Source organism: Pinus tabuliformis, chromosome X (assembly GCF_031772625.1).
Source record: "Pinus tabuliformis cultivar Carrire ecotype Pingquan chromosome X, CPIR1, whole genome shotgun sequence".
In the NCBI taxonomy this organism is placed as follows: domain Eukaryota; kingdom Viridiplantae; phylum Streptophyta; class Pinopsida; order Pinales; family Pinaceae; genus Pinus; species Pinus tabuliformis.
The window spans coordinates 1,479,035,326-1,479,049,111 of NC_142308.1; the positions used below are offsets into that span (position 1 = coordinate 1,479,035,326).

At 42.5% G+C, this 13,786-nt stretch overlaps 1 long non-coding RNA gene and 1 pseudogene across 1 annotated transcript; both read left to right on the forward strand.

Moving 5' to 3' along the window:
- The first annotated feature begins 3,443 nt into the window (after window positions 1-3,443).
- Window positions 3,444-4,130, forward strand: LOC149145590 (uncharacterized; annotated as a pseudogene).
- Window positions 4,131-12,827: 8,697 nt separating this feature from the next.
- LOC149145591 (uncharacterized) lies at window positions 12,828-13,430 on the forward strand. The gene is made up of 3 exons (XR_016264158.1): window positions 12,828-12,923; window positions 13,026-13,101; window positions 13,202-13,430. It is a non-coding gene; the product is annotated as an uncharacterized LOC149145591 (long non-coding RNA).
- The last annotated feature ends 356 nt before the right edge of the window (window positions 13,431-13,786 follow it).

Below are 13,786 nucleotides of genomic sequence, written 5' to 3' on the forward strand. Positions count from 1 at the left end.
GATGTACTTCCCACTGCTGGGCAGCCGCAATGGCAAGTGTAAGGCGTATGGAATCCATCTTTGCTACTGGAGCAAAGGTATCGTCATAATCAATGCCATGCACTTGTTGGAAGCCTTTGGCTACTAGCCTTGCTTTCCGTCTGGTGATTTTCCCATCTGCAGCACTCTTGGTCCTGTAGACCCATTTGCATCGGACAAGTTTCCTTCCTGAAGGAAGTGGGACCAGATCCCAAGTCTGGTTCTCGGGGAGGGAGTTATACTCCTCCTCCATGGCGGACTCCCAAGATGGATGCCCAGCAGCCTCAGCATAAGATTGTGGATCAGAAGACTGAACCAAATGACAATGCCAGGAGGGCGATGGTTCAGTGGCAGTGAGGACAAGAGGAGGCTCAATAAAATCTGAGCTAGTCCTCTGCAGATCAGAATTATCCCCCACAAGACCATTTCTAGCAGCGGGTTGGTCTTGTGCATATATCTCACGTAAGCTCCTTGTTCTCTGATTTATGACAGGGGAATATGATTCACTGCTGGAAGCCCGATCTGGGCTTGGATGTGGATCATCATTTGCATGCACTAGATTTGCATCTGAAGACTCTGTCTTTGCATCTGCATGCTCTTCCTCGGCATCTGCATGATCTGTATCTGCATCTGAATGCACTGAGTCATCATCTCGGACATGAGGTAGATAAAAAGTGTCTGCATGCGGCGCTTGAGGTGCATACGAGAGACTTTCCTCAAATTTGACACTTCGCTCAATGATGAGCTTGTCTGTAGAGGGAATCAGGAGTCGATATCCCTTCACACCATCAGGGTATCCAACAAAGATGCACTCAATGCTCTGTGGATCAAGAGCTTTCCTATTTTCAGAGGGGATCCGGGCCCATGCTCGAGAGCCGAAAACACGGAGGTGAGTGACCTCTGGTTTAGTGCCGCTCCAAGCCTCAAAGGGGGTCTGATCCTTGACAGACCTATGAGGAGATCTGTTCTGGATGTAGTTAGCACAATTAAGTGCTTCAGCTCAAAGCTTATGAGGCAATGACTTGGCATGAAACATGCAGGAAGCCATCTCTTTGAGAGATCGGTTCTTTCTCTCAGCGACTCCGTTCTGCTGCGGAGTGTATGGAACTGTGTACTGCAACTGTATGCCGGACTGAAGACAAAGATTCCGAACTGTTGTGTTAACATATTCCCCCCCATTGTCTGTACGGAGGGCTTTGATCTTTCTCTCTGACTGTGTCTCAACTAGTGCTTTGAAATCTTCAAAGTGCTCAAAAACTTCAGATTTGTTCCTGAGAAGATACACCCAAGTATACCGTGAGTAATCATCAATAAATGTAAGCACATACCTTGCTTTGTTGATGGAAGGATGAGGAAAAGGCCCCATGAGATCACTATGGATCAGATCTAGAGGAGAGGATGCTCTGTGAGTCTTGTCAGTGTCAAAATTTTCTCTGGGATGTTTTCCAAGAACACACCCTTCACAAACTCCTTTGGAGAAACTGATATTTGGCAAGCCTTCCACCATCTCATTCTTACTTAGCTGCTGCATATACCTGTAATTTAAGTGACCAAACCTCTCGTGCCAAAGCCTACTACTATCATCAGCATGTGTAAGCAATAAGGAGGATTCAGATTCAATAAATTTAGAAAATGTATACAGTCTGGCTCCATTGTTTACCTCACCAGTTGCAATTTTGGCGCTGCTCTGTAGATCATATATGTTCACTGCTGCTCTATAGATCATATATGTTCACTGCATCTGGAGTGAATTCCACTCTCTTTCCGGTGCCGGAATGAGTGATCTGATAAACTGAAAGCAGGTTTACCGAAAGTTTTGGAACATGAAGCACATCTTCAAAGCTTCCGTGTAAAAGTTCCACTCTACCTTTTCCGGTGACCTCAATAGGTGAGTCATCTCCCATGAGGATGGGAGCTCCTTTGCATGCATCCAAAGAGGAATATACTTCCTTTGCAGTAGCCATATGATGTGATGCACCGGAATCTATAATCCATGCATCAGGAGAAGAATTAATTGCAACTAAAGCATGAAAATTGTTACCTTTCCCGTGTGGCGGATCCTCAGTTTTCTTCTTGGCGCCCTGAGGGATGTGGTCCCCAAGGTTGTGCTTCTGAAGGATTTCTGCCATTTGGTCAATTTGTTTCTTCATGCAAGAGGATTCTGGATGGAATCCTCTTTGACAGTAGGTGCATCTGTTTCCTTTCTTCCCTTTCTCATTTCTCGAGCCGGAGGAGTCATTGAAGGGCTTGGTGTACCCTTCCTTCTTTGGATGGGAATGTGCTTTTCCTTTGTCTTTTTGCTGCTGATTTTTCTGATTTGAATCAGATCTATGATTTTTATTGTGGCTGCCATCATGCACAACAAGTGCATGTGCTTTTGGAGGTTTGATTTTCCTCATGCCAATGAGTTTATCTTGCTCAAAAATAAGGGACTCCATAAATTCTTTGAGAGAAGGCATAGTGTACGATTTACCTGTTGCGAGCCTTACTGAATGAAATGTAGACACAAAGACGGAGTATTCTGGTCCAAGCTTTGACATAATAGAGAGAACTTGGCGACTCTCCTCCTTGGATTTGTCAATTCCACAACCCTTGAGTTGCAGCAATAGATCATTATATTTGGTGAAGAAGTCTTGAATTCTGTCATAGTTCCGTGGATCCAATGATAGTAGTTCCACTTCGAGCAGATGTCCTTTCATCTCATCCTGTTTCCCATAGAGCTCTTCAACCTTTTTCCAAATCTCATTGGGAGTATTGCAGGCAGATAGATGAAACTGCAACTCTGGAGAGATGCACATGCATATGGATCCGTGGGCCTCATCCATACGGTTGAGGTACTTGGATTTCTCTATGGCTGAAGTGGGTTCCACTTCTGTAGCCATGGTAATCCTGTACAACCCTTTATGACGAAGGTATCGAGCCATTTGATCCTTCCATTCATGATAGTTGTACGGTGTTAGGATCGATGCTTTGGGAAACTCCATTTTTCTGTCAATCTTCGATCTTCAAGCTGTAATACTTGCAAAATAAAGTACTGATGCGCCTTTTATCTAGCAACCTGTGGGCTCTGATACCATGTAAATGTGTTACAATGCTCATGATATAGCATTACTGGGTGAAGATCCCAAGGTAATGACTATAGTGGTGATCAATGAGAAGACTCAACACCTACAACAAGTTCCGGAGATAACTAGTCAGTTGCGGAGTTAAAGAAGGAGCAAATCAAGGAGTAAATCAAGGAGTAAATCATGCAAAAGGAATTTTGCATGCAATCCCATGCTCTAACTAAAAGTCCGCATGTAGATGTGTAGTAGTTCCAACATGCAAAAGGAATCTTGCATGCAGTCACATGCTCTAACTAAGAGTCTGCATGTAGGTGTGTAGTAGTTCCAACACACCCCGGCCGCCATTCGCAGCATCATAGGGCTCTGCAGTTGGCCTTTCCAGTTTATGCTTAGTACCCATTTCGATTTCATAATTTTACTTTTGATGGAATGATCCGTCGCAAGATCTATGAATCCCAACTTCTATTTAACTTTGCATCGATCAAACGCTTTACCAAGTATGGGATCATCGCGTGATGAATTGTTTGTTTGTGCAGCTTACGGCGTCCGCTGAACTGATCGCAAGCGAAGAACAAGTGAAACCCTTGGAGGAAGCTCTGAAGGTTAGCGAGATTGAATCCACGATTGAAAAGGCTACTGAAGAAGAAGTTCTGCCTGCAGTTCTGCACAGGAGGTTCCCACGGCCGAGATAACAGTCGATGAAAGCCCCGGCGTCGTAGAGATATCTGCAGAGGAATTGACCGTAATGCCGCTTGCCTCGGAGCCTGAAGCAGAATCGGCCTCGGTGGAATCCGAGGAAGTGTCAAAACCCGAGGATTCCACCCAAGTTCCCGAACAAGCCGAGCCAGCAACACACACTGTGGGTCAACCTCCTGCCGAGGCTGTTGCCGTTGAAGAAAAAGCTGAAGAAAAGGCCGAGGTTGAGGGCAAGTCTGAAGAATAGGTTATAAGGTATCGAAGGCGAATTGGATTTCTTGAAATTTCTTGAATTGGTTAAATGTGATATGACGTATTTTGCAGGAGTAATAATTGCAATGGGATGTTTATTTCTGGGGACATGTAACGTTTGCTCTTCCACCATTTTTATAAATAGACTTATAAGTAACAGTGATAAGCGTAACTGATAAGTATAAACTTAATATACAAAATAAAAACGTAAATCAAATTTATATTAAATTATAAAAGAATTTTTTTAAATTGTCTTTTCATTTCATCAATTTATCTTTTCATTTTATCAGTCAATTTTTAAAATTTTATTTTACATTATTTAAGCAATATTAATCTTATAAAACTATTTAAATTTTTTATTTTATTTGATTACAATGTTAATATTTTCATAGGTTATGATTAAGATTTTTATATTATTTTAAACATAAGTAATATTGAAGATTTATATAGTGTAACTGTCACGATCTTTTTCTATAATCCAAAAGAATACAGTAAATAATTTTTTTTTTTATATACCTTTACAGTTGGTAACTCACTATTACCAACTCCTAACCTACGTTACTCACCTACTAACCCTAAACACATATAGTCTAACGCATAATATGATTGTCTTAAGATTTTGGTTATTATAACCATCGGTTATATATTTACAACACTACATATCTACTTAACCCTTAATGTATTGTCCTTCGATAAGTTATATGACATGACATATGTGTGTTGATTGTTGTTATCCGTTTAAATGTCTGCTGCCAAATGGCAGAGCGAGTACGCCAGCTCACCAACCTCTGTAGCCATATGGTCCCTCTTCACGTGCAGGCCATGTGATCTGAGAGAGTTGACCTGCTCCGGGGTTCACGCTTGGCCTCCCGCCTAATCCAACGATGGTGATTACTTACCTTCATCGGACGGTTCAGCCTCACTTAGGGTTTGACCCTGCACATAAAAGTCTAGTTGGATACGCCTTTGGTTCATTTGCTCATTTCTCAGTGATCGAGCTCCTTCGATGGTTTGGTCTGCAAGTTCTCGGGTTCTTTGCACTCTTCTGGTTCATCGCTCCTCTGCCTCACTCAGGTTTGGCCGCGCTCCTCTTCATCACTCTCACAGCTGGTTTATAACTTATTATTTCTCGCTTCTGCTGTATATACTCTAACCATTTTAGGGTTGGCTTGACAGTTTTGAAGGGTTCTGGTGCTGGCCATAGCTCACCCTCACTGAACGCCGGAGGTTTTAGCTGCTATGTCACTTCCAGGTAAGTCGGAATTTGTTATGTTTTCTGTTGACTGAATTTGATTGCATTTTGAGGGTTTGTTTTACAGCTGAGACGGCCTGTCCTCTACCTGTTGTCTCAGGTTAAATACCGGTCCAAACCCTTATGCGATTTATGCTTGGCGGCCTTACTTGGCGGCCTGTCCAGCTACGCCTAGGTTATGGCCTCGGTGCCTTAGTCATCTATTCTCTATTGAACTTGGCTAAGGACTCTGTTTTGTTTAGCATTACCTGGTCTAGAAAAGTCCTTTGAGCTTTCGGCAATTATGTAAAGTTTGCATAGTTAATTAAATCACTGCAATATTTGTCATATGCGGATTGTTGTTTTGGCTCGGCCTGGATTCTATATGGTCAATGGTATACCATCTGCGTTTCATAATGTTTCCTTCTCTTCCTTATCTGTATATGTAAGTGCCGCCACCGGTTAATGGACATTCAACCTTCGTTCTGATTTATATATGCAAAGTTAATATACAGAGTTTGCAGCTACTACTTCTGTTTTTGTTTGGTATTACACATAGTTACGGCAATGGTCATGTATTAGGGTTACTTCATTTACCTTTGATATTTGGAGTGTTCTCCGTCGCTACCTCTAATTCTGGGTAGTATCTGTGGATATAACATTTCTAATGCCAAGAGTTTCTAAGTTTAAATTGATGTTCAGTATATTATGCTGCCGTTTCTATTATTCATTCGCATTACAATTATGGCATTCTTTTACCTTAGGGTTTCAAGGTTATGGAACCGATAAGTTTCCTCATCGAATGATTTCCACAGCACAGTTCTCGTTCTTGTATAACATTTGTGCAGCGACGAGGGTAGTCTTGCATTCGTCTCGTGAATGTATTGTCTATCCTCCTGCGCACAGGCTTGCCCACATGCAGCCAGCAGATTTACGGCGGTCACTCGCCTATAACAATACTTATCATCTGATTCAGGTTTATTCTTATTCTGTATTGTATTTCATTGCTCGTTTTGTAGCCTATGGTTGATGTCGTTTCCACCCCTGAAGCTAGGGTTTGTTGTACATCATTATTTATGTTAAAGAACACTTCGCTTTCCGTCACTATTGCCTGTCAATGTTTACTATACAGACATACTCGGAAAGATAGTGTAAGTTTTAAGTGTATTATTCCATGTATTGTTCCATATTCGCACAGCCTTGTTAAGGCTGGTTTAAACATGCATCGACTCTTTTCTCATAATCTCGTCCTTCAATTTACTCTTCTTATTTCTGTTAAGTGAATGCATACAGAATGAGGTTATATATTCAGTTTGATCTTTATAATAAATTCTTTATCAGTTTACAGAGTCAAACTATGGTTAAATAGCCAACTCGGCTTCTCTTATCTACTCAGGTCTTTATACTGTAAAACTGAGTACCATCATGGACTCGGTTATCTCAGCAATCAGTCCTCCTACTACTACTAGGTACTGTAGCTTACTATCTTTTGGCAATTCCTAGCTATTACTAACTATACATAGATTAACCGTGTAAGCTTGGTGAATGTGTGCCACCCAGGTGACACCGTCACATTTCCCTTCCATTTCTTCTAATAACCGTAATCTTATTCTAATTATCACAACAACTTTTAAAAGAAAAGATACAACTGAGTACTTTCAATACCTGAGCTTTCCTTAACTAATTTAAAGGAAGCGTACCTGGTATTCTGTCACTGTGATTCTTACTTTCAAAAGTCACCTGTAGAGTTTTTGCTCTTAACCTCCCAACCTTGAGATCCACTGCACTGGATTCTCCCCCCGAGCCGTCTTGCAGGCCTGCAGCCCTCAACAAGACTTATGCACCACGGTGCTGGGTCATCTGATCACAACCAGACTTAACCCCCTTCTTTCACTCTGCAACTCTCTTTTTGGAATCTCTCCTCTGCCTGTTCCCAAACAGCCCAGAGGTTTTCCTCCCCAAGACCTCTTCCTTGGGTGAGAGGCAGTTGTCTTTCCTTTCAGTTCCATAACTGATTAATTTCTTTTAATAGAAAAGCCTCCTTTTGGAGGCTGCCAGCATTTCATTCAACACATGTGCAAAATAGTTCATTATATTTTCTTTCAACAAAATAATAATGTCTTTTAATAAAACAAGTTGTCACCCATATTGTTTTTACCACAGCAATTACCAGAAATTACAAGTTACCGAGGTTATTACATCTTCCCCCCCTGGGATTGGACATCGTCCCGATGTCCATTCTCATTAAATAAATTTGGGTAGGCTTTTCTGAAAAGTTCCTCGTCCTCCCACGTAGCCTCCTCAGGGCCATAATGCTGCCACAGCACCTTAATTTGGGTAATAGCCCGTTTCCGCAGCCGCACTTCTCTCCGGTCGAGAATGCTCTGTGGTTCGACTAGGACCCCGCCTTCCGGTTCGACCTGCAAACAACCAGCACTTAATCAATTTTCTATTAAGTATAGCTGTATAATCAAACCAATTGGATCAATTCTTACCCGTACATCTTGCCATTGAATAACATGTCTAGGGTCATACACATATTTCTTTAGGACAGAAACATGAAACACATTGTGAATCTTAATGTGACTGGGTAAAGCAAGTTGGTAGGCCACCGGCCCCACTCTAGCTAGAATCTGAAACGGTCCAAAGTATCGGGGAGCCAGTTTGGCGCACCCGCTCCACTGCAGTGTGCTCCTTCTGGTTTGAATCCTTACAAACACATGGTCACCCACTTTGTATTCTGCAAATCTTCTTTTCCTGTCTGCGAAACTTTTATGTCTGTCTTGTGCAGCCTTTAAATTTGCTCGCACTCTCTTCACCATATCTTCCATGTCTTTTAACATTTCCGGACCCAAACTCAGTTTATCCTCTAGCCCACTCCAACTTGAGGGTGTGCGGCACTTCCGCCCATACAAGACCTCAAAGGGACTTAACTGGGTGGAGGTATGATACCCATTATTATAGGCAAATTCAACCAGATGCAAATACTCTTCCCATTGACTAGGCTTTAGCATCACATTTGCCCTCAACATGTCTTCCAATACCTGATTGACTCGCTCAGTTTGACCATCGGTTTGCGGGTGGTAAGCTGTGCTAAAATTCAGCTGGGTGCCCAACTCGGCAAACAATGTTTTCCAGAAGGTGGAAGTGAACTTCACATCACGGTCCGATATGATTACCTTTGGCATTCCATGCAAGCGGAACACATTCTGCATAAAGAGATGTGCAATTTGTACCGCCTTGTAAGTAGACTGCACGGGTATAAAGTGTGCTGCTTTACTTAGTTTATCAACTACGACCATAATAGAATCATTACCCTTCTTTGTCCGCGGTAATCCGGTTATAAAATCCATGGAAATGGTTTCCCATTTCCATTCCGGAATAGGCAAAGGCTGTAACAGTCCCGCTGGGTGTTGATGTTCAGCCTTAATTTGCTGGCATTCCAAACACTTTGCCAAATATTCCACCACTTGCCTCTTCATCCCTGGCCAGTAATACTCTTTCTTGAGTGCCGTAACCATCTTTTGGTACCCTGGATGACCGGCGTAATGGCTGATGTGGAATTCATCTAGAATCAGTTTCTTAAGGTCACCGGAGTCAGGTACATACATTTTCCTATTGAAATACAGCAATCCAGTATTATCTAATGTGTACCCTTGCTGTAACTTTCCATTATCAGATTGCTGTACCTGCTGTTTCAAATGCTGATATTCTGAGTCGTCATTTGCTGCTGTTTTTATTTGTTCAACCAGCGAACTCCGCCACCGGCTGGCTGAAAGTTCACATAAGCAATGAACTTTTCGACTTAAGGCATCCGCCACCCGATTTTCTTTGCCCTTTAAATGTTTTATTTCAAAGTCAAACCCACTTAGAAAATCTGCCCAACGGCCTTGTCTCGCATTCAAGGTGGGTTGACTGAAATAATGTGTCAAACTATGATGATCGGTTAACAGCAGAAATTTCTTTCCGAGAAGGTAGTGTCGCCACATCTTAAGTGCATGAATTACAGCAGTTAACTCTAAATCGTAAGCAGAGTATCTCTGCTCATGTTCTTTTAATTTCCTTGATTCATATGCTATTACCTTCCCTTCCTGCATTAATACTCCTCCCACGCCCTCTTTGCTTGCATCGGTGCACACCACGTAATCCTTATTAGGATCCGCGATTCTCAAGATGGGTGCGGTAGTGAGTAGGTGTTTCAAGCGGTCAAAACTCTGCTGACACTCTGCTGTCCACTTGAATGCCCTTCCTTTCTTTTGCAATGAGGTAATAGGGTAGGCTATTCTTGAAAAGCCTTCCACAAATCTCCTGTAATAGCCAGCTAACCCCATGAAGGATCTGATGTCCGCAACATCCTTGGGTATAGGCCATTCCATAATAGATTTTATCTTCTCGGGGTCAACCGCAATTCCCTCATTTGTAATCACATGACCCAAATACTGAATTTCCTCTTTAAAGAAATCGCATTTGCTAAATTTAGCATATAGCTGATGCTCCCGAAGAGTTTGCAACACCAATCTAAGGTGCTCCTCATGTTCCTGCTGGGAACGAGAATATATCAATATGTCATCGATGAATATCAGTACAAACTTGTCCAAAAACTGGTGAAACACGCTATTCATCATGCACATAAAAGTAGCAGGTGCATTGGTTAAACCAAAAGGTAGCACTACAAATTCGTAGTGCCCATAGCGTGTTCGGAAAGCAGTTTTGGCAATGTCCTCATCCTTGATCCTGATCTGATGATAACCAGATCGCAGATCAATTTTGGAGAACACCTTTGCCCCTTTCACCTGATCAAAGAGTTCATCTATTCTGGGTAGAGGGTACTTGTTTTTGACCGTGAGCTTATTCAGCTGTCGGTAATCTATGCACATGCGAAGGGTCCCATCCTTCTTCTTCACGAACAATACTGGAGCTCCCCAGGGTGACACACTGGGTCGAATATACTGTTTATCCAGCAGTTCCTGGAGCTGCATCTTCAATTCCGTTAACTCTGGTATACTCATCCGGTATGGTGCCCTCGATACTGGTGCTGCCCCTGGTATTAACTCTATAGTGAAGTCTATGTCTCTTCTTGGGGGCAGACCCGGTATCTCTTCAGGAAAGACATCTGTAAATTCCTGCACCACTGGTATGTCGTTTAATGCAGACATCTTATCTTTCTGATTCGCATAACCAACCTGTATGGCGTAAATCTGGCATTTCTTCCTTATACATTTGGCTAACTGAGTTGCAGTGATAGGCCGGATCTGAACAGGATGTTTAATTCCCTGTAATTCCTGCTGCTGTCCCAAATCATCTTTGTAGTATATGGTCTTGGTTTTGCAGTTCACCAATGACCAGTGCTTTTCCAGCCAATCCATGCCAATAAGAATGTCATAGGAGCCCAATGGAAGTACATTCAGGTCTGCTGTTACAGGCTGTCCAGCTATACTGAAAGAGCAGTTATTAACTTTCGCTAGAACCCGCCTTTTGGCTCCCGTAGCTAACTGGACTAGCCATGGGTTTTTGAACTTTTCTGATGGTAACTTACAGTGTTCCACTACTTTTGGACTAACATAACTTAAAGTAGCTCCTGGATCAATAAGTACAGCTACAGCAAGGTTTGAAATCTTACCTTCGAATTCCACCATGGAAGGTTGGTATTCTGCCTGTCGGTCTTCTAATGCCGCATTGATCCTTGGTACGCTGCGCGCCACATCCCCAACAGTTGAAGCTTCATGGACTTGAGATATTTGATCAGTTCTTTTACGCTGTGGACAGTTCCTAGCATAGTGTGGTCCTTCACACACCCAGCATTGAACTGGAGGTCTGGTTCCTTCAACCTCCGATTTAGCAGGGAGTTCACTAATCCTGCTCTCGTTTGGCTTAGGCCGGAAAGTACTCTTGTTTGTGCTTCTGTTAAACTGCCCTTTCCCAGCTCCTTTACCACCATTTCCGCGGCTGCCTTTGTTGTTTCCAGCATTTCTGCTACCTTTTCTTTCATTCCATTTCCTGTTTGGAATTTCTCCCTTTTGTTTGTTCTGCTGGTAGCAAATTCTAGCCTTCCGAATTGCCTCATCCATAGTTCGGGGGTTGTCAAACTCAATTCGTTCCCTTATATAAGCTGGCAAACTACTCACAAACCTCTGCACCTTGGCCTTCTCCTCTTTTATGTAGGGCACATAACGCAGTAGAGAAGTAAAACGATTTATGAATTCGTCCATGGATTGTTGTCCTAGTCGTAAATCGTGAAATTCTCGCGCCTTCTCATCATAAAAACGCTCAGTTAAATACCTCTCCTTAAAATATTTCTGAAACTTTTCCCAGGTTATGCTTTGCTCACTTACTCCCTTCACAATTTTAATCTCTTCCCACCACAAGGTGGCTTTGCCCTGCAACTGGAAAATAGCCAACCGTGCCTTCAGATTTTGATCATATTCATACAGTTGAAAATATTTATTAATATTAATCAGCCAGGCTTCTGCTGCTTCCTCCTGCTCTCCATCGAAAAGTGGGGGTTTGATTTTTCGAAATTCTCCCTGTAATTCTGTTTTCTGTCTCTTGGAAGTCTGCTGCTCTTGCACATTGTCAGAATGGTCTTCTGGCTCTTCTGAAAGCTCAGGAGCATAATTCCGCTCCTCAGTGCCCCTTTGTTGTTCTGCACTAGGGCTGGGTATGGGTGGATTTTGTTTATCTGACAGGCTTTTCAGTATTCTTTCTTGTTCCATGGTTAATCGCGCATTGTCCTCTCGCAAGCGTGCCATCTCACCCTTCAGTTCCTGAACTGTTTGCAGTATCGCCTGATTGGTACTGCGTGTCTCAGCACCAAGCTGAACCCACAGTCCTGCATTTTCTGGTGGGATGCCGCCAGCTCCCGGCATTTCCTCCATCTTACTATATAACTGTCAGCGGGTGAGTGTCTCGATATTCTCCTGGTTGTACACAAGAAAGGTAATTAATTGCATTGTACTATATATATGTGTAAGATAATTTCTCTTTCTGTTTCTATTGCTGTTCCAGAGGCCACAGTTTTGGAACCTCTGCTCTGATACCACATTGTCACGATCTTTTTCTATAATCCAAAAGAATACAGTAAATAATTTTTTTTTTTTATATACCTTTACAGTTGGTAACTCACTATTACCAACTCCTAACCTACGTTACTCACCTACTAACCCTAAACACATATAGTCTAACGCATAATATGATTGTCTTAAGATTTTGGTTATTATAACCATCGGTTATATATGTATAACACTACATATCTACTTAACCCTTAATGTATTGTCCTTCGATAAGTTATATGACATGACATATGTGTGTTGATTGTTGTTATCCGTTTAAATGTCTGCTGCCAAATGGCAGAGCGAGTACGCCAGCTCACCAACCTCCGTAGCCATATGGTCCCTCTTCACGTGCTGGCCATGTGATCTGAGAGAGTTGACCTGCTCCGGGGTTCACGCTTGGCCTCCCGCCTAATCCAACGATGGTGATTACTTACCTTCATCGGACGGTTCAGCCTCACTTAGGGTTTGACCCTGCACATAAAAGTCTAGTTGGATACGCCTTTGGTTCATTTGCTCATTTCTCAGTGATCGAGCTCCTTCGATGGTTTGGTCTGCAAGTTCTCGGGTTCTTTGCACTCTTCTGGTTCATCGCTCCTCTGCCTCACTCAGGTTTGGCCGCGCTCCTCTTCATCACTCTCACAGCTGGTTTATAACTTATTATTTCTCGCTTCTGCTGTATATACTCTAACCATTTCAGGGTTGGCTTGACAGTTTTGAAGGGTTCTGGTGCTGGCCATAGCTCACCCTCACCGAACGCCGGAGGTTTTAGCTGCTATGTCACTTCCAGGTAAGTCGGAATTTGTTATGTTTTCTGTTGACTGAATTTGATTGCATTTTGAGGGTTTGTTTTACAGCTGAGACGGCCTGTCCTCTACCTGTTGTCTCAGGTTAAATACCGGTCCAAACCCTTATGCGATTTATGCTTGGCGGCCTTACTTGGCGGCCTGTCCAGCTGCGCCTAGGTTATGGCCTCGGTGCCTTAGTTATCTATTCTCTATTGAACTTGGCTAAGGACTCTGTTTTGTTTAGCATTACCTGGTCTAGAAAAGTCCTTTGAGCTTTCGGCAATTATGTAAAGTTTGCATAGTTAATTAAATCACTGCAATATTTGTCATATGCGGATTGTTGTTTTGGCTCGGCCTGGATTCTATATGGTCAATGGTATACCATCTGCGTTTCATAATGTTTCCTTCTCTTCCTTATCTGTATATGTAAGTGCCGCCACCGGTTAATGGACATTCAACCTTCGTTCTGATTTATATATGCAAAGTTAATATACAGAGTTTGCAGCTACTACTTCTGTTTTCGTTTGGTATTACACATAGTTACGGCAATGGTCATGTATTAGGGTTACTTCATTTACCTTTGATATTTGGAGCGTTCTCCGTCGCTACCTCTAATTCTGGGTAGTATCTGTGGATATAACATTTCTAATGCCAAGAGTTTCTAAGTTTAAATTGATGTTCAGTATA